The sequence below is a fragment of the Pongo abelii genome, chromosome 2 (genome assembly GCF_028885655.2).
Source record: "Pongo abelii isolate AG06213 chromosome 2, NHGRI_mPonAbe1-v2.0_pri, whole genome shotgun sequence".
Taxonomy (NCBI): Eukaryota; Metazoa; Chordata; class Mammalia; order Primates; family Hominidae; genus Pongo; species Pongo abelii.
The window spans coordinates 170,052,729-170,074,411 of NC_085928.1; the positions used below are offsets into that span (position 1 = coordinate 170,052,729).

At 36.2% G+C, this 21,683-nt stretch overlaps 1 protein-coding gene and 1 pseudogene across 5 annotated transcripts in view; one reads left to right on the top strand and one right to left on the bottom strand.

Annotated features, from left to right (window-relative positions):
• The window catches only part of IFT80 (intraflagellar transport 80), a 144,665-nt gene that overhangs the window by 73,797 nt on the left and 49,185 nt on the right, over positions 1-21,683 (bottom strand). The window lies entirely within an intron of this gene.
• On the top strand, positions 1,080-10,926 carry LOC112132606 (large ribosomal subunit protein eL33-like; annotated as a pseudogene).

Below are 21,683 nucleotides of genomic sequence, written 5' to 3' on the forward strand. Positions count from 1 at the left end.
TATTTTTGGCAAGAAAACTTCACAGGTGATGTTGTATACTGTTGTAATTTGTTAAGTGAGGTATTTAAGTTAGGTTTTGTGTGGCACAGTGAGGAACATTCAGACTGGAATGGTGGAAAGATTAGGTTTTTACTCATAGATCTAAGTGAGAAGGCAGAGACAATGGGAAGGTGTGGGGTGTCATCAAGAACATGAATGCTCAACCAGCAGATGGGGAGCAAGAGAGAGGAGTGAAACCTTTGGGTGGAGGCTTTTATTGGTGTGCAGGGTATTACCTAGGTGGGTTTCCCCTGGCAACCCCTAGTGGGGTTGTTTGAAGGGAGCACGAGGATAAGCACGAGAACTTGGGGATTACATTATTAGGTTCCTAACACTTAAAAGTAGGTGATCAAACAGTTTGGGATATGGGGCCTTATCTATCTAGAAGATAAAATGCTAACTAGATGGAGACTATCTCAAAATAGGTGGGTCAAAAGTCAGGGACAAGATAACAAAATGGATGCTGGGACAGCATTACATAAATAAGAGTTATGACATGTACTTCCAGTAGGAAGCAATTAATGTCTGTTGCCTCTCTTCTTATGCTTTTAGTAAACGACAATCATTGCCTACATCTACTAATTCAGTAGGGTTGCAAAATGGGTAATCTTCTAATCTTTTCTTCACTTACTAACTGCAATAGTTTTAGAAAAAGAAGTATACTCCCATCACCTATTTGGTTACCCTGGGGTATATATATCAAAGGCAGGATAAATTCTTGATTACTTCCAGTTAGTTGCCATCATGTGTTGCTTAATGAAGGGGATGCATTCTGAGAAATGGGCTATTAGGTGATTTCATCATGTGAACATCATAGAGTGTACTTATACAAATATAGATAATATAGCATCTAGACTATATGGTGTAGCCTATTGCTCCTAGGCTACAAACCTATCAAGCACCTTACTGTACTGAATACTATAGGAAACTGTCATACAATGATAGTAGTGTACCTAAACATACCTAAACACAAAAAAGTTATAATAAAATACATCATTAAAACATAAAAAATGGTATAACTATATATGACACTTACATGAATGGAGCTTGCAGGCTTGGAAGTTGTTCTGGGTGAGTCAGGAAGTGAATGGTGAGTTAATGTGAAGGCCTGAAACACTACTGCATACTACTATCAATTTTATAAACACTGTATACTTAGGCTACTAAAGTTATTAAAAAATATTTTTCTTTCTTCAATAACAAATTAACTTCAGCTTACTATAACTTTTTTCCTTTATAAACCTCTTAATTTTTTAAACTTTTTGACTCTTGTAGTAACACTAAACTTAAAATAAAACACGTTGTGACAGCTGTACAAATATATTTTCTTTATCTCCTTATTCTTTATGTTTTTTTCTATCTTTAAAATTTTTTGTTTTGGTTTTTACTTTTTAAACTTTCTTGTTAAAAACTAAGATGTAAACACACACATTAGCCTAGGCCTACGCAGGGTCAGAATCATCAATATCACTGTCTTCCACCTCTACATCTTGTCCCACTGGAAGGTCTTCAGGGGCAATAGCATGCATGAAGCTGTCATCTCTTATGATAACAATGTCTTCTTCTGCAATACTTCCTGAAGGACCTATGTGAGGCTGTATTACAGTTAACTTCTTTTTAAAATTGGAGTACACACTAAAATAACAATAAAAAGAATAGTACAAGAAATATATGAACCAGTAACACAGTCATCTACTATCACTATCAAGTATTATGTACTGTACATAATTGTACGTACTGTACTTTTATATGGCTGACAGCGCAGTGGTATGTTTACACCAGCATCAACACAAACACATAAGTAATGTGTTGTACTATGATACTAGGATGGCTATGACATCACTAGGCAATAGGAATTTTTCAACTCCATTATAATCTTACGGGACCACTGTCATATATGCAGTCTGTCACTGACCAAAATGTAATTATGTGATACATGATCGTATCACTTTTCAAAAATATAAATTTGAATAGTGACTAGATACTTGATGATACTTAAAAATTACTGTTAATTGTTTTCAGATTTAATAATGGTATTGAGGTTAGGTTAACAACAGACTTTGTGCTTTCAGTGATATATACTAAAATATTTAGTGACAGAATGATAGGATGCTAGGGATTTGCTTAAGTGGGTGGTGGTACAGATGAGATATGTTATTAGTTGATAATTGTTGGAAGTTGAGTAATGGGTAAATAGGGGTTTGTTATACCAGTTGGTATATACACATTTGATGTGTTTCAATAAATATGATGCTCAAATTGGCTCACTTTTTTTTTTTTTTTTGAGACACAGTCTTGCTCTGTTGCCCAGGATGGAGTGCAGTGGCACGATCTCAGCTCACTGCAACCTCCGCCTCACAGGTTCAGGCAATTCTCCTGCCTCAGCCTCCAGAGTAGCTGGGACTACAGGCGCCTGCCAGCATGCCCAGCTAATTTTTGTATTTTTAGTAGAGACGGGGTTTCACCATATTAGCCAGGCTGGTCTTGAACTCCTGACCTTGTGATCCGCCCGCCTCAGCATTCCAAAGTGCTGGGATTACAGGCATGGGCCACTGTGCCCAGCTCAAATTGGCTAACTTTTAGCCTGTGAGCTCTCTTTCAAGTTGGGTTTTTTGTTTTTTTTTTTTTTTTTTTTAGTCTTCTTGACAGACTCTCATAGCTTTTTTTTTTTTTTTTAAGACACTTTCCTTGTTTTCTAGTATGATAAAATGTCCATATTCATATTTTAGATTTCCTGACTTACACGGGGAATTCTCAGTGAGCTCTGGTTCATTTTATAAAAATGTGGAAAATATTATTTAAAGAATGCCCACAAGTGCTTGGATACTATTACTGAGTTGATCATTGCTTTTCTAGGTCTTTTTAGTGGAAAGAAATAGGTAATTTTTTCAAGATAAAAAACAAACTCTAATACTTTCCATTCAAATCCAGGAACTAATCGGATTTCTACTTACCCTCACCAGTCTTACCCCAGGATCTCCTTTAAATTAGCCAAAAAAATCCTCTTTTCTTTTTTGAGATAGAGTTTCACTATGTTTTCCAGGCTGATGTCAAACTCGGTTCGGCAGAAAAATCCCAATTCTTTTTTTCTTTTTCTCTTTTTTTTTTTTTTTGAGACGGAGTCTTGCTCTGTCACCCAGGCTTGAGTGTGGTGGCACAATCTTGGCTCACTGCAACCTTTGCCTCCCAGGTTCTCCTGCCTCAGCCTCCCGATTAGCTGGGACTACAGGCACCCGTCACCATACCCGGCTAATTTTTGTATTTTTAGTAGAGACGGGGTTTTGCCATGTTGGCCAGGCTGGTCTCAAACTCCTGACCTCAGGTGATCCACCCGCCCCAGCCTCCCAGAGTGCTGGGATTACAGGCATGGGCTGCCACGCCTGGCCCTAAAAATCCCAATTCTTAAGAAACCAATATAGATACTCAGAATAATACTATTAATACCACAAAGAAATGATTATAATAGAGTTTAAAACTTCTTTTTGCATTCTATTTTTCCCTTAGGCCAATTTTCTTTTAAGCAACAACTTTATTCAGATGTCATATATTATAAAATTCATCCTTTTAAAGTATAGAATTCAGTAGTTTTTAGTATATTCAAAGTTGTGCAACAATCACCACTATCTAATTTCAGAACATTTTCATCGCCATAAAAGGAAACCCCATATCCATCAGAAGTCACTCCCATTCCCTGCAACCCTCAGCTCCTAGCAGCCATTAATCTACTTTTATTTTCTATTTTGATTATTTCATATAAATAAAACACTACATTATGTGGCCTTTTGTGTCTGGCTTCTTTCACTTAGCATGTTTTTTTTCAGGGTTCATCCACGTTGTAGCATGTATCAGTACTTTATTCTTTTTTACCGCCAAATAATATTCTATTGTATGGATAGAACATAGTTTGTTTATACACTAAGCAGTGGATGGACACTTCAATTTTTTCAGCTTTTTGGCTTTTATGAATAATGTTGCTATGAGCATTTATGTGGACATATGTTTTCATTTCTCTTGGGTATATACCCAGGTATGGAATTGCTGGATCTATGGTAACTCCATGTTTAATGTTTTGAGTAGCTGCCAAACATTTTCCAAAGTGGAGGGGTTACTTTCTACTGGGTCTCTACTATGAGCACCAGGAGCAGACAATCAAATAATTTAAATCACTGAAAATAGTTATTCTATGAGAAGTTATGCAAATAAGTGAATCCACAATTAGATCCATTTGTTTCATTTACTTTTGAGGTTTAGGAATTGCTTTCTAAAAAGTTAATCTTTATATAATTATGTAAAATATTTAAATGATTCCAAAGTTGAATTTACAAGAAAAAGTATACAAAGTATAGTCAAATAAGTCTAACTTCTATTCCTTTTCTCTCCATTTCTTCCCTCTCTATAGATAACAATTTTTTATTTTTGTTTTATCCTCACATCTTTCTTCAACATGTGTGTATGTGTGTGTGTGTGTATCCATAGCAATATGTCCCAGAGATCATCTGTTGTAATATATGAAGATACACTTTCCTATATAGCTATTGACAGTATGATCAATATGTTTCACCTCAGCTTATCATTTTATGTAATATATATGTCCATATATCTGTGCCTTTCAAACAGTCTTATTGTAGATGATCTGTTTTATTTGCACTCTCTCTTTTTTGGGATATATTTTAGTATTCAGGAAAGTTTCCATTTTTAACCTAATGATTACATTTATGCTAATTACTTTTATAAAAATACCTTATCCCCATGCCACACATTTTTTAGGGCAATTTTCTATTTGTTCTCCACTATAAGCAATACGAAAATTAAAAGACAGCCTTTTCCCCCTCCTCTCCTTTTCTCCATATTTGATTTTAAGTAATAACCCTTTTATTACCAATTAATATCTATAAGCCAGTCAGCAAATTTATTCTACTTTTCATATACTCTTTTTCATTCTCTTCCTATTTTTGCAATGTGGGTGTCTATAGCCAATATACATACTATGCTGTATCTTTCACATCCACCATCTTAGTTATACAGATGAATATAAAATGCTCACAATCAGTCCTGATTTTACTATGTCTCTAGTCATATTGTTTATCTGAAGCTAATTCTCTATTTGATTCCTCAAAACATTTATGAAAACATTCCGTGAGTTCTTACATGTTTATAATAGTTTGCTTATGACCTTTATATTTAAAGGTAAGAATGGGCCAGGCGTGGTGGTTCACGCCTCTAATCCCAGCACTGTGGGAGGCTGAGGCAGGTAGATCATGAGGTCAGGAGTTCAAGACCAGCCTGGCCAACATGGTGAAACCCCATCTACTAAAAATACAAAAAAATATAGCTGAGTGTGGTGGCGGGTGCCTGTAATCCAAGCTACTGGGGAGGCTGAGGCAGATAATTGCTTGAACTCGGGAGCTGAGGTTGCAGTGAGCTGAGATCGTGCCACTGCACTCCAGCCTAGGTGACAGAGCGAGACTCTGTCTCCAAAAAAAAAAAAAAAAAAAAGGTAAGAATAGTTCTATGTAAAATCTTTGGCTTGCCTATTTTTTCTTTGAGTATCCTATATTAACCTATTGTCTTCTGACATAAATGTTGCTATCAAAGTCTGATGATGTTCTGATTTTCTTCTTTATAAGTGACTTGGTCTTTTCTTTAGATGGCCAAAGTATTTTTTTTCCCTTTTCTCTAAATTCTTATAGTTTTCTTAGCATATATCAGGTGTTAGCCATCTGGGTCAATTTTCCTAATTATCTGTATGCCTTTTCAATATCAATGTCAAATTCCTTATTTTGAGGAAATATTTATTGAATGGTAGCTTTTAGTATTTCTTCTATTCATTGCTTTGGGCTTCATCTTCGCAGACTCCTATTATATGTATTTTGGATCTTCTCTGCCTAAATTCTCTATCACTTTCTATCAAAACTTTTTATCTCTTGAGACTTCAGGTTCTAAAATGGCAGCATAGAAATAAGGTGGCTTCAACCACACCCCTCACCTCAGAAAACCAAAAATAATTATATAGCACCAAGATTACCACCAGCAATATCCTAGAACTCAAATATGAAGACGAGATAGTTCCTAGGGCATGGATAAATGAAAAAACTCTGAGCAGACAGTAAGAGAACTGGACTTCCATATCAGTGACACCCTTTCCCCCATTGGCCTGGCACCAACTGCACAGAAAAATTTGCCCCCAGGCTGGGTGCAGTGGCTCACGCCTGTAATCCTAGCACAGGCATCCACAAGGGAGGAGGATCCTAGGCTGTAATCCACAAGGGAGGAGGATCTCTTGCATCTAGGAGTTTGAGACCAGCCTGGGCAACACAGTGATACCCTGTCACTGTAAAAAATTAAAAATTAGCTGGGCATGGTGGTATGTGCCTGTATTCCCAGCTACTCAGGAGGCTGAGGTGGGAGGATTGCTTGAGCCTGAGAGGCCGAGGCTACAGTGAGCCATCACTGCACCACTGCACTCCAGCGGGGGCAACAAAGTGAGACCCTGTCTCAAAAACAAAAAGGGACCTGAAGGAGATGAGTGAGAACCCATGTGTGTATCTGGAGAAGGGCATGGTGACATGGAGAAGAACATGGCCCTGGGATCTGGACCTTACTGACCACTGATCTTTGAAAAATCTCTCAGACTGTATAATATCAATCTCTTCTGGCTCTTGCTCTCCTTTCTAAATGCTGCTTCTTTCTTTCTTTCTTTCTCTTTTTTCCCCTACATTCTGCTCCCTAGAACAATATTGGAGAAGAAATATAATTTCTCCTCAACCCTTGTAAGTTTATTGCTGGGATAAACCCGTGTAACAAAAGATAGATTAAAAAGAGAAAAACAAGCAAGTTACTATTATGTGCAGTGTACACCACGCAGGAGAAATCTCAATGAAAGGTAACTCAAAACAGTGTCTTGGAACTCCAGCTTACCTAGCGTCTTTAGGATGCTATGTTTCTGGAATATTGATAACGTTCTGTATTAATATGGGTGGTGGTTTCTTGGATATTTACATATGTAAAAAATTGAGCTGTACACATAAGATACTGTATGTAAGTAATATCTCTATTAAAAACAACAACATGCTGTCTCTGCCATTATCTTTCCCCCTCAAGTTATTTTTATAGAAATTATAGTCAGCCCTTGCTTTCATTGTTTAAGAGTATTTTGAGACTACAACATAATATTAAGCTAAAATAAGTATATTATATCAATACCAAAATGTAAAAAATGTCCAAAGACAAAAACTTGGAAGGTAGACAGAAAAATTAAAATATTTTGTTATGATTATGGGTATTATTTTTTCTAGCCTTTTGTTTTCATTATTTTTGTTATACTAATTTTTTGCCACAAATTTCTCCAAAATATAAGTTTATCCTGTATATCTAATTAAACCACTTACCACAATTTTTGTCTCCAAAATAGTGGTAAGGTTTACTATTTTTCCCTAATTCTATACAGCAAATTGAAGCTAACACAGTTTTCTTAGGCTACAGAATATGAAAAAGTAAACAAAGATTATTTTTGGCTTCGTTTGATACAAATAATTTCTAAAAACAAAAAGTGGGTAAGCAAAACATAGAAGAAAATGGGAAAAGTAATTATAAAAGAAGTTTACAGGACACAAAAGTGTTCTGTATTAACAATATGATAGCCAACTAAAACACTAATGTTATTTTGAGGTGCTTGTTAAGTAGCACTATACCACTGAACATGAACATAACAATCAATTGCTGTTAGCTTTTGAAAGATTTAGCAACGTATTTTTGTCTGAAGGGAGGGCAGTCTTGAAAAAGTGTGAGGCTCACCAATTTGGTTTTTAGCTCTGGGCAAATATCACTGGCATTTCCCCAAATATCCAGTACCTTGAGGGTGTTCTACAACTAGCCAAAATCTCTCCATAAAGGGCCATCTCCTGGGCAAAAATATTCTATGCCTCTCTTCACATGCTCTAAAGTCTGCTCTCAGCTAGCCAAGTTACTTAGAAAAGGACCTGATAAAAACAAGTTTAATGTGTTACTCCCATGATACTATTATATTTTAAGAAATAATTTCTTAAATCAAAGCAATAAAGCTAGTGAGATAACTTTTTTATCAGTAAGAAGAAGGTGAAATCCTCCCCAAGTTATCTATCTACATGACTCATTGCTAACACTGGCCCTAAAATGCAGTTATAAAGATATAGTTTATATCTTTGCAGGTGTATCTGCAGTGTTCTATCACTGCTGTAACAAATTACCACAAATTTAGAGGCTTAGAAAAACATAATTTGATTATCTTGCAGCTCTCTAAGTCATAAACCCAACATGAGTTTCACTGAGCTAAAATCAAGGTGCTAAAAAGGCTGCATTCCTTTCTGGAGGCTCTGGGAGAAGGACCATTTCCTTGATCATTCAGATTGTAGGCAGAATTGTTTCTTGCAGCTGTATGACTGAGGTCCCCATTTCCTTGCTGGCCATTCATAGTTTCTAGAGGCCACCTGCATTCCTCGGCTTGTGGTCCACTTCCTTCACCTTTAAAGCCAGCAACAGCAGGTGGAGCTGCTCTTACTTTGAATCTGTCCTTCTTCATCCACTAACCCCCAGCTAGGAAAAGTTCTCTGCTTTTAAGAACTCATGTGATTATATGGGATGACTGGATAATCCAGGATAATTTTATCATCTAAAAGTCCCTACCCTTAATCACATCTGCAAAGTTCCTTTTGCCATATTCGGTAACACATTCACAGGTTCTGGGGATTAGCATACGGGTATCTTTGGAGGCCCATTATTCAGCCAGTCATGAAATTGCATTAGGAAGAATATAGCAGTTAATTTGGGGATTGTAAAAGCATATTCCTTTTTTCTAAAGATTCATATTTAGATATGAGCATAAACACATAAAATGATATTTTTACTACTTTTTTTTTTTTTTTGAGACAGGTTTTCACTCTGTCACCCATGCTGGAGTGCAGTGGTGCAATCATGGCTTACTGCAGCCTGAGCCCAGGCAATCCTCCCACTTCAGCCTCTTGAGCAGCTACAACTACAGGTGCTTGCCACCACACCTGGCTGATTCTTTTCTGGTACTTTTTGTAGAGATGGGGGTCTCACCATGTTGCCCAGGCTGGTCTTGAACTCCTGGGCTCAAGAAATCTGCCTGCCTTGGCCTCCCAAAGTCTTACCACTTTTTAAACGTAGTTTGCTATTTGTGGTTTTGGCTTTCAAGGACTTATTAACAATGATTAAAAAAAAAACCCTAAATAATAATTTGACCATGTGACCATGTTGTCACCAAGTGGTGGTAGGAAGTTGGCATGTGGTACTGGATTATTAAAGATATCCAAAAGAAAACATTTTAAGTTATTGAAGAAGTTGCTTTTAAAAAGAAAAAAATAACCAAAATAGGTGCACCTACTCCAACCTGCCTAGACACAACTCATTAGACCAGGCATGTGTACCAAACCTAAGCTGAGCCAGTGATCCCTTCCCTGAGGGAGTGTTTAAAATTGGGACTAAGATTTTTGTCTCAGCCTTACTGCTCTCTCAAATAAAAAAAATGTACACTTGAGAGTTGTTAACACTGGTCACTTTCCAGCACATAAACTGAGGTGGGTAAAAAAGGTCAACCCACTGGAAAAGAAAAAAAGGACCTGGATATACAGACAGAAGCAGAGACAAAAGACACAAAGAGAACAGGTACTTTCTGTGTTCTCCTAGCACTCCAGTTCCTGTTTCCTGAGATCTGGCTATATCCTTTCCCTGGCTTCTGGAAGATATCCCTGTATCCTTATAACCAATTCTCCTTTTTACTTAATGGTTTCTTCTACTTGCATCAACTAAAAGAAAACATAGAGTAAGTTTGAAGTCATAAGATCAGCCACACTTCTCCAGCACTGCTTGTGTTTTTCTCACTTCTGGCATACCACTGCAGTGTTGCCTCTTCCTATATAATAACTTTATATTAAAAAACAAAGAAACAATCAACACACGAATACTTATAAGAGGAAGCAAGCAGGATGTCCGATGCCCATGGAAAAGGTATCATAGAATCATGGAGTTGAAAAGAGAGAGTTAATCATTTAGCTTAGACAATTTATTTTGTAGATGAGAAATGTAAAGACCCAGAAGAGGCCTTTGACTTTGTAAACTCACTGCTGGAGTCTTGACTCCAGGCTTTAGAAACACGCTAATGCTACTCTTACATTAAAACAAAATAAGCAATCATACTAAACAGCACAATATAGAGAATAACAATTCAGAATGTTTTATAAAGTGTTGATATATCAAAAAATGATACATTCCTTTGAGGGAAGAGACTATTTTCTTCCTTCTGTATTCTGTCAAATATGCCTATTGCTTAGGCATGCAGGTTATTTCCCAACAGGGAAATAAATATTTAAACTAAAAAACATGACTTGACTATAAGGACTTTTAAAGGTATCTCTTCAATGCCAACCTCACCCTTCTCTTTACTATTCCTGTATAAATATATTACATTGAAAGGATCCTCAAAAGGATAATCTTTGGCTCTTTCTGCCATCTTGGAGCCTGTGGAGGCCTGCTGGGAACAGGATGTCTAAAAGGGAAATATGCTAGAAGGCTGTGGTACAAGACCATGTTTGCTTGCTCTAAGTGGGGTCTCCAGAACCAAAGGGAGTATGCAGCTCTTCTTAAAGTTGAAGGCGTTTATGCTTGAGATGAAACTGACTTCTATTTGGGCAACAGATATGCTTATGTATATAAAACAAAGAACAACATAGTGACTCCTGGTGGCAAACCAAATAAACTAGAGTAATCCATGGAAAGATAATTTGGGCCCATGGAAACAGTACCATGGTTTGTGCCAAAATCCGAAGCAATCTTCCTGCTAAGGCCACTGGACACAGAATCTGTGTGATGCTGTACCCCTCAAGGATTTAAGCTAATGAAAAATAAATAAAAGTGGATTTGTGTTCTTGGGGGAAAAAAAGCATAAACTTTGGCCAAGTTCAATAAATTCAATTCATAAAATTGTACATTCACAAAGTAAGTTTAAGTGGGAAAAAAATAGATGCAAAGTTTTTTACATTCATTTAGGGCACATTAGCTGATGTTTAGGACCAGTTACTGCAGATGGTAAGTCATTGCAATTATTTTATTTGAAAAGATGAACAGGGAGATGCCTTTTTATTATAATGCCTAAACGAATATTCAAAGACAGAGAAAATGAGAATCACAAAAAAGTAATCTCTTACACAAGCAATAGCACCACCTGCTGATAAATAAAAGCAACAATGTCAGTTAATTAAAAATGAAGCCAAGTACTTTGTATATTTAGATCTTTCCCCTTGGACACTATTGTTTAATATAGTATAATTCATTAATATATTGTACAATTTATTTATAATAACTATGTTAATTTGAACATTGGTGCCCTTACAATTGGAATCAAGCATTTCTTAAAAATCAAAGGTAAAAATAAAATTTATTATGTAATATAGAAAACATTATAGTACTATGACTTTTAATTTTTATCCCAAAGGTAATTCATTTGTACCTTATTTATTTTACTTACCATCCAGTAATGTACATTTAGTTTCGGTATTTGTTTTTATATTTCCTGATCATCTCATTTAAAATAATGCCATCTTTGCCCAGCTTAATTTTTATAGCACTCATTACCATTTAAAATATGTTACTTTTGCTTGTTTATAGTCTTTCATCTGATGGAATAAAAACTGTCACCAACACAGAATTTATTTTATTTATTGATTTTCTTTAACAACTAGGGCAAGTACCTGGCATCTAACAGACTCTCAATACATATTTGTAAAAGAATTGATAAATATGAAAATAAATGAACAAATTAATATGCAATGCATTTTTATACTTCCTTGAAGTAACAGCTATGTCAAAAGTTTCAAAGCTCTTGACAGATTTTACCAAATTATCCTTGAGAAAAGCTGTACCAGTTAATGTTCCCATCAATGTTCTACAAAGAGCCCCATTTTCCCATTTTCTGATGAATGGGAATGGCATAACATTGTAATTTTTATTTGCATAAAACTCATTGCTAAAGAGACAACATATATTGCATTTCTGGGGATATGTACCCTTCTTCTATCCTTTGCTTTTTTCCAATTCCAGAATTTCTATTACATTCCTTTTGTATAATTTCTATCCCTTTACTGGTATTTTCTATTTGTTCAGACTGTGATCTGTTTTCCTTTGGCTCTTTGAGCATATTTAAGATCACTGATTTAGTCTTTGTCCAGTCTCTTCAACAAATGGTGCTGGGAAGACGGGATATCTATATGCAGAAGAATGAAACTAGACCCCTATCTCTCACCATATACAAAAATCAAGTCAAAATGGATTAAAGTCTTAAATCGAAGACCCAAACTATGAAACTACTAAAAGAAAGCATTGGGAAAAATCTCCAGGACGCTGGTCTGGGCAAAAATTTCTTGAGTAATACTCCACAAGTACAGGCAACCAAAGCAAAAATGGACAAATGAGATCACATCAAGTTAAAAAGCTTCTGTACAGCAGAGGAGACAATCAACAAAGTGAACAGACAACTCACAGAATTGGAAAAGATAACTGCAAACTACCCATCTGACAAAGGATTAGTAACCAGAATATATAAGAAGACCCAACAACTCCATAGGAAAAAAATCTAATAATATGATCAAAAAATTGGGCATCTGAATAGACATTTCTCAAAAGAAGTCATACAAATGGCAAACAGGTATATGAAAAGGTGCTCAATATCATTGAGCATCAGAGAAATGCAAATCAAAACTACAATGACATATCATCTCACTGCAGTTAAAATGGCTTATATCTAAAAGACAGGCAATAACAAATGCTGGTGAGGATGTGGAGGGAAGGGAACACTCATACACCGCTGGTGAGAATGTAAATTTGTACAACTACTCTGGAGAAGTTTAGGGGTTCCTCAAAAAACTAAATATAAAGCTACCATATGACCAAGCAATCCCACTGCTAGGTATATACCTAAAAGAAAAGAATCAGTATATCCAAGAGCTATCTCCACATTTGTTGCAGCTCTGTTCACAATGGGCAAGATGTGGAAGCAATCTAAGTGTCCATCAACAGATGAATAGATAAAGAAAATGTGGTACATATACACAATGGAGTACTATTCAGCCATAAAAATGAATGAGATCCTGTTATTTGCAATAACATGTATGGAAATAAAGATCACTATGTTAAGTGAAATAAGCCAAGTACAGAAAGACAAATATTGCATGTTCTCACTTATTTGTGGGATTTAAAAATCAAAACAATTGAACTCATGGAGGTAGAGAGTAGAAGGATGACGCCTGTAATCCCAGCACTTTGGGAGGCCAAGATGGGTGGATCACTTGAGGTCAAGAGTTCGAGACCAGCCTGACCAACATGGGTGAAATCCAGTCTCTACTAAAAAAATACAAAACTTAGTAGCCGGGCGTGGTGGCAGGCACCTGTAATTCCAGCTACTTGGGAGGCTGAGGCAGAAGAATTGCTTGAACCCAGGAGGCAGAGGTTGCAGTGGGCCGAGATTGCTCCATTGCACTCCAGCCTTGGCAAGACAGCAAGACTCTGTCTCAAAAAAAAAAAAAAAGGGACGGATGGTTATCAGAAGCTGGGAAGGGTCATGGGTTGGGGGAAGAGAGGAGGTGGGAATAGTTAATAGGTATTTAAAAATCAGAAAGAATGACTAAGATCTACTACTATTTGATAGTACAACAGAGTGACTATAGTCAATAATTTAATTGCATATTTTAAAATCACTAAAGGAGTATAACTGGATTGTTTGTAACACAAAGGATAAATGCTTGAGGGAATGGATACCCCATTTTCTGTGATGTGATTATTATACATTGCATGCCTGCATCAAAACATCTCATATACACCATAAATATCTGCACCTACTGTGTATCTACAAAAATTAAAGTTAAATAAATAAATAAATCAAATCTATAAAAGTAGAGAGTGGAACAGTGGTTACCAGGTGGTGTGTAGTGGGGAATGGGGAAATGCTGATCAAAGGGTATAAAGTTTCAGTTAGACAGGACAGAAAGTTTTCAAAACCTATTGCATAGCATGGTTAATAATAATAACAAAGTATTGTAAATTTCAAAATTGCTAAAATAGAAGATTTTCAACGTTATCACTACAAAAAATGTTATGTAAGGTGATAGATATGTTAGTTTGATATAATCCTTCCACGATGTATACATATATCAAAACATCACATAGTACCTGTACCTCATAAGTATATACAATTATTATTTGTCAATTAACAATAAAACTTTGAAAAAAATAAAGTCTTTGTGTGATAAGTCCAATGCTGGGCATTCTCAGGGATGGTTTCTATTAATTTCTTTCCCTGTGAATGGGCCGTAATTTCCTGTTTCTTGTATGCCTTGTAATTTTTTGTTGAAAATTGGATGTTTTTAATATCATAATGTGGTAACTCTGGAAATCAGAATCTCTCTCCAACAAGGCTTGCATTGTTGCTTGTTGAGGGCTCAGTTATCTGTCTATTTACTGACTTTTCCAAACTATTTTTGCAGACTGCTTTTTGTGTGTGGTCACTGAAGTCTCCATTCCGTTATCTCAGTGGTCAACCAGACAGAGCCAAAAAGAAAGAAAAAAAATACTCTCCCACTCTTTGCCAATTGGCTCTGACCTAGGCACTCCTTTAATACATAGCCAGACCACCTACAACTCTACTTTAGCTTTCACTCCTTGTTTGTTCATAAATGAAAGATATTCCAGTGATACAAGCCTCACATCCTCTGGTCTTTTCTGAGCATGTGTCTGGCCCTGGGCATGTATGTTACATTCCAGATCCCTCAGTATACGTGAGGACCCTCCAAAGCCCTTATTCGTTGATGCCACTCTGAGAGATTTCTAAGTCGTCAAAACAAAGACAAAACTTTATGCCAGTCATTCAGGGAACTATGAGAGGTCAAAAAGTGCAATTTGTGAAAACCGCAACTTTTTGAGGACACTGTCCATATTGTGTACCCTGCCCCACCCGCACTGCACCACCCAATACACACACACCAGCAAGCCACACCAGAACTCAGGCTGCCATCACTTTAGCTACCGCCAGGTTGGGAGTGGGGGATGGTAGCCAGGTAAGCAAAAATGCCACAGTGCTTTCTTACCAATATTTAGCAGTATTTTTGTTTTTTTAATTAAGCATTCCTCTGGTTGCTAGTGGTTTTTTTCATTAGATCTCAAAGTTTGGAAAAAATTGATTCTGACACTTTTTGCTAGCTTAACAGCTGCTTCAGTGAAGGAACCAATTTCTAGGGCTGCCTATTCCACCATTTTCTGTGACACCATACCTCTTCTGCTCATTTTTAACTGAAGAAAGTTTTAAAACCTTTATTGCATCTGTATAACTGATATACAGCCAGAGAGAAAGGCTCACACTACACAAAATCATCTAAACAGGAAGGAAAAGATGACCCAAATATACTATCCAACAACAATGGGTATACCTTTAGCCATACAGTTAGAGACATGGGTACACAATTTTACTTACGTGAGATCATAGAGTAACATGCTGTCCTATAACCCAATCTTTTTACTAAATAACATCACGAGTATCTTTCCACGTGATTAAACATGATCCTTCTTCTCCATTTTTAATGAGTTGAGGGTATTGCACTTTAGGTATATAGAATAATAACCAATCAGTCTCCTGCTCGTGGACATTTATTTTTCTTTTCACTGTTAATACTGTGATTAAAACTGATATGCATATATCTTTGTGTACTTATACAATGATCTCTTTAAAGAAAATTCCTAGAAGAGAGATTCCTGAGTCAAGGGATATGTGCATCTGACATTTGGATATGTATTATCAAAATACCCTTCAAAAAGTCAAATCACTCTATATTTCCACTAATACCATATAAACAAAGCAGCTCATTTCCTCCTGCTCAAGTGAAACTGAGGGTTTTAGGTCATTATTAATCTTTTCAACTTATTGGGTAAAATATATCATTTTATTTATTTACTTCATTTTATATTTATTTATTAGTTAAATTGAACATCCTTCCATATTTTTATTGGCCATTTATATTTGTCTATGAACTATTCATGCCTTTTGGCTATTTTTCTGGATAATTTCTTGAACAATGAAATTCACACGGTAGCTTTCCCACTCTACTCCGCCTTGAGAATCACTGCAGTAGTTTAGCATAGCTCTGAAATGTGCAAAGCTGATTTTTACAAACTCATGTTCAATTATTTAAAATAAACTTTTGATATGTAAGGAACGACAATAGCAGAACAGCTGCTATTAGATCTGCCTTCTCACAGATAACACCTATGTACTCCAGACAAAATACAAAAACAAGTATTTGAACACTGGACAGCAATCAAAAGTAGGCAAACAGCCACTTTGGACAACAATTTGGCAGGTCCTCAAAGAGTTAAACATAGGGTTACACTTGTCGTAGCAATTCTACTTCTAAGTATACACTCCAGAAAAATTAAAACATGTCCACACAAAAATAAAAACATGTGTTCACACATTTATAGCAGCATTATTTCTAATAACCAAATTTTGAAACCACTAAGTGTCCATTAACTGATTAATAAACAAAATGTGTTATAAACATATGATGAAATATTATTTGTCTATAAAAAAGAATAAAGTACTGGATACATGGATGAATCTTGAAAACATGCTAACTGAAAGAAGCCAGTCACAAAAGGCCACATAATGTATTATTTCATTTATATGAAATGTCCAAACTTGACAAATCTATAGGAAAAAAAGTAGATTAGTGGTTGCCAGGGACTAGGAATAGAATAGGGAAAAATAGGGATTGACAGTTAATGGGTACACAATTCCTTTTAGAGGAGAGGAAAAGGTTCTAAAATTAGAGTTTTGTAATGGTTGCACAACCCTATGAATATAGTAAAAAACACTTTTTTTAATTGGGTACATTTTAAATGGGTAAAATGTGTCATATACAAATTGTATCCTGATAAATTTGTTTCTTTAAAAAAGCAGCCAGAAACTTGAGTCAATGATTGAAAGAAGAGAATAGGGCTGGGCACGATGGTTCACCCTGTAATCCCAGCACTTTGGGAGGCCGAAGCGAGTGGATCACCTGACGTCAGGAGTTCGAGACCAGTCTGGCCAACATGGAAAAACCCCATCTCTAATAAAAAATACAAAAATTAGCTGGGCACTGTGGCAGGCGCCTGTAATCACAGCTACTCGGGAGGCTGAGGCAGGAGAATCTCTTGAACCCGGGAGGCAGAGGTTGCAGTGAGCCGAGATCGCCCCACTGCACTCTAGCCTGGGTAACAGAGCTAGACTATCTCTCAAAAAGAAAAAAAAAAAGGAACACTGCACCTCAACTAAAAATTTGTGAAGAGCTCTCAAACACTAAATAGAAATTTGATAAATTTGTGGAAAATGCTAGGGTATAGATCATTCCTGGAGATTAGATTCTTATATATCTGATATTGAAATTCTTTCACAAAATCTAGCCCTGGATAAATACCACTTTAAGTTACAGATTATGAGAGAAACAAAAAGAAACAAGGGGCTACATTTAAGGGTAACATTTCCAGATTCAAGAAAACATGTACTTTTTAAAAGAAGCCTTGGCAAGTTTTTTTTCGAAAGAGAAAACATTGTGTGAGAAAAGCAGCTGACACAAGCTGACTTAAATTTTCAGGTCTAAATTGACACCATTAAGAGTAAGTTGGGTCAACTTACTCTAAGTTGACACCAGCAGTTACCATATCTACTTACTTGGTAAGAAGAAAAGCTGAAGAGTCTCAATAAGCGATGCCCTTCTTACCTTTCATCACACTAACCTGCTTTGACCCTCCAGACATTAGTTCTCATTACTAACAGCAGCCTGTTCCTGTATTTAAAATTTATTACAACTATAATTAAATAACTGAGTGTATAATTAATGTTTTAATATATGTCTTATCAACAAGAAAGTAAACTCTATAAAGGCAATTTCTCCTTGGGATTCTTAAAAAAGATAAGCAGAGGCCGGGCACGGTGGCTCATGCCTGTAATCCTAGCACTTTGGGAGGCTAAGACGAACGGATCACTTGAGCTCAGGAGTTCAAGACCAGCCTGGGTAATATGGTGAATCCCCGTCTCTACTAAAAATACAAAAAATTAGCTGGGAGTGGTGGTGGATGCCTGTAGTCCCAGCTACTTGGGAGGCTGAGGCACAAGAATCACTTGAACCCAGGAGGCAGAGATTGCAGTGAGCTGAGATAGTGCCACTGCACTCCAGCCTGGGTGACAGAGCAAGACTCTGTCTCAAAAAAAAAAAAAAAAAGGATACGCAGAAAGTATTTACATACTTTTTTTTTTTTTAACTCAAAATGCTCATAGCGTTTATATCTTAGTGAGTAGAATTACTCCCCAATAAAGATGTATGTCACCAGGCAGGGCGCAGTGGCTCACGCCTGTAATCTCAGCACTTTGGGAGGCCAAGGCAGGTGGATCACGAGGTCAAGAGATTGAGACCATCCTGGCCAACATGGGGAAGCCCCACCTCTACTAAAAATACAAAAATTAGCTGGGCGTGGTGATGTGCGCGTGTAGTCCCAGCTACTTGTGAGGCTGAAGCAGGAGAATCGCTTGAATCCGGGAGGTGGAAATTGCAGTGAGCCGAGATCGTGCCACTGCACTCCAGCCTGGCAACAGAGCGAGACTCTGTTTCAAAAAAAAAGTATGTTACCTTAAAAATAGTTTCCCATATTTTAACTAATACATATTTCTAAAATAAATTGATAGCTTCAAAAAACAACATTTCTTAAAAAGAGAAAGAAGGCTGAATTACATGATTAGAGAATCTAGGGAAAGCTAAATAAAATAAAGGATAAAGCTATTTTTTCCCCTTTTCAAAACCTGTACATTTTATTTGAAAATGTACATTTTTTAAATGTGCATTTTGAAAATGTAGATTTTTTAAATGTGCATTTTGAAAATGTAGATATGCAAAAAAGAAGAAAAATCACCTATCACCACCTATGACTAAATCACCAAACTCAAGACATAACCATTGTTAAAATTTGTTATATCATGTCAGACTATTTTTCTGTTCATGTATACAGATGTATACTAATAAGATCACCCTATGCATAAAGTTTGTAACTACTTTTTTCTTGTGGTCATATATTTTAAAACATTTTCATGGTATTATAAAAGTAATTATCATTTTTAATAACAATAATTCATTATAAGAATTATATTCCATAATTAAGTTAAATAATATCTTACTGTTAGAGATTTAGATTGCTTTTCATTTGTTAAATTATAAAGAATGCTCCACTAAGCATTCTTTATCTTATTATTACCTTAGGATAAATCCTAAAACTGGAATTGCTGGGTTAAAGTCTATGTTTATTTCTTGGGCTTTTGATATATAGTATCAAAATATCCTCCAGAAAGATTTGAACAAATATATATATATAGTACATATAGGCATACATGAATACATACATATGCATACATATACACATAAATAACACATTAAGTAACTCATAAAAATCTAAATATTAAGTAACTCATAAAAATCTAAATGATAACTGTATAAAAGGATATATTACAGGGTTAATACAAACCTTGCAAAAAGAAATGATTGCATAAATGAATTCCAAATCCTTTTGTGGAAATATACAAGGCAGAAAATGAACAAAAAAACTATTGATAATTCAATGAATGAAAGTTAAGTGTTTGAATAGTATTCACAACTAGCTATTCTGAAAGAATCAGTCTAGAACATTAAGAGATAATATCATCACACATATGATTCATATACTATCAACATTTTTGCTGCAGCAAAGTGGCAGACATAACCCAACAGTAATTTTTTTTTTTTTTTTTTTGAGACAGAGTCTCGCTCTGTCACTCAGGCTGGAGTGCAGTGGTGCGATCTTGGCTCACTGCAAGCTCTGCCTCCCGGGTTCATGCCATTCTTCTGCCTCAGCACCCGCCACTATGCCCGGCTAATTTTGTTTTTGTATTTTTAGTAGAGACGGGGTTTCACCATGTTAGCCAGGATGGTATTGATCTCCTGACCTCGTGATCTGCCTGCCTCGGCCTCCCAAAGTGCTGGGATTACAGGCGTGAGCCACCACGCCCGGCCCCCAACAGTAATTTTAAATGAAGAAGATGCTTAGAACAAGTCAGAAGAATAAATTACCTGAGATTTTTAAGAAATGTAATTTTTTTTCTATTATACTATTCTTTTTTGGTATCACCTGCGTTATAGTTTACTATTTCATCTCCAAATTCAAGGTATTTTTTCTACAGTAGACTAAGCATTGCCCATTTCAGAACTTAAAAGGAATATCAAGCGTCTCACTAAGTCTTCCTTCAAGTGCCCTCTGAGGACAGCCTGCATAAAGACAACTAGGAAACTTCCTAAAAACACCACTTCACAGAGCCTCATTCTCTGAGATTTTGATTCTCCATATTGCAAATAGTGCCCAAGAATGTGTATTTTTGCAATACCCAGGTGATGCTTATGAATGCTGAAATTTAGGTAACTTGGTTTACTATTGTAATGATTGAACAGGGCATCACATCATGAAAGGGCATTATCCTCAGGCGAACACCCAGACAGTAAGGAATGGAAACTCAGGTAATTATTCTTGTCTCTTTCTACTTATACAGCAAGGATTTATCTCCTGAACCTGTCTATTTCTTTCCATCTCCACTGCTACTTCCCTATTATTCAGGCCAACGTCATCATTTTCTTCTACTACAAAAGCTCCTAATTAGCCATCCTGCCTCTAGTGTACCTCTACTCTAATCTGTCCTCTATGATGATCTTAGAATATGCTTCCCCAAAAATGCCAAATCTAATAAGGTAACTATCTAAAATGGATCAGTGACTCACCATTGCCCATAAGATAAACTCCAAACTACTGTGGCCATACTAAATTTTTAATTTTTCTAATAAACTATGATTCCTCACCTTTGTTTATTCTATTCCTTCTCTCGAATCACAGTTCCTTTCACCTCAAAGCAGTATTTCCAACATTTGAATACTACCATGTTACTACACACCATCCATGGCTCTCTACTGACTAATATACTCAATTTCCAACTTCACAGTTTCAGCTGTTCAAAGAAAATCTTATATTAGATGCTCAAACAGTATAACCGGAACTGCTCTGGTTGCAGGTAGTGAGAGAGATCAGGGGCTCAACTCCCTCACCTCTTTTCTACCCCACAGCAACCCCAAAGGAGGCTCCACAGAACAGAATTAGATTTTAAAAGACTGAAATCTGGATTCTGTTGCATGGCAAACACTTTAGTCCATCTATCTTTTCTGTATTATCTCCTGGTATTATGCCATGAAAATTTTACAGACATTGCACAAAAAGCACCATACTCTTCTGTACTTTGATTCACAAGAGGTTTCTTTTGCCTGCAAATCTCTTCCCCAACTTTGTCTCCTTGGAGAACTACTAATTCTTCAAGGCTCTGCTCTCTAGTCAATGTCCCACAGGCTGAATTAGGCTCTTCCACACCTTTGCAGTGCTTGTATAAAAAACTTCCTGTATAGAACTTGTCATAATGTACTGTAAGTCTTATAGTCTAATTCTCCACTAGACTGTCAACAACTTGAGTAAAAGTCTTATATATCTTTTTCTTATTTATACCCCCA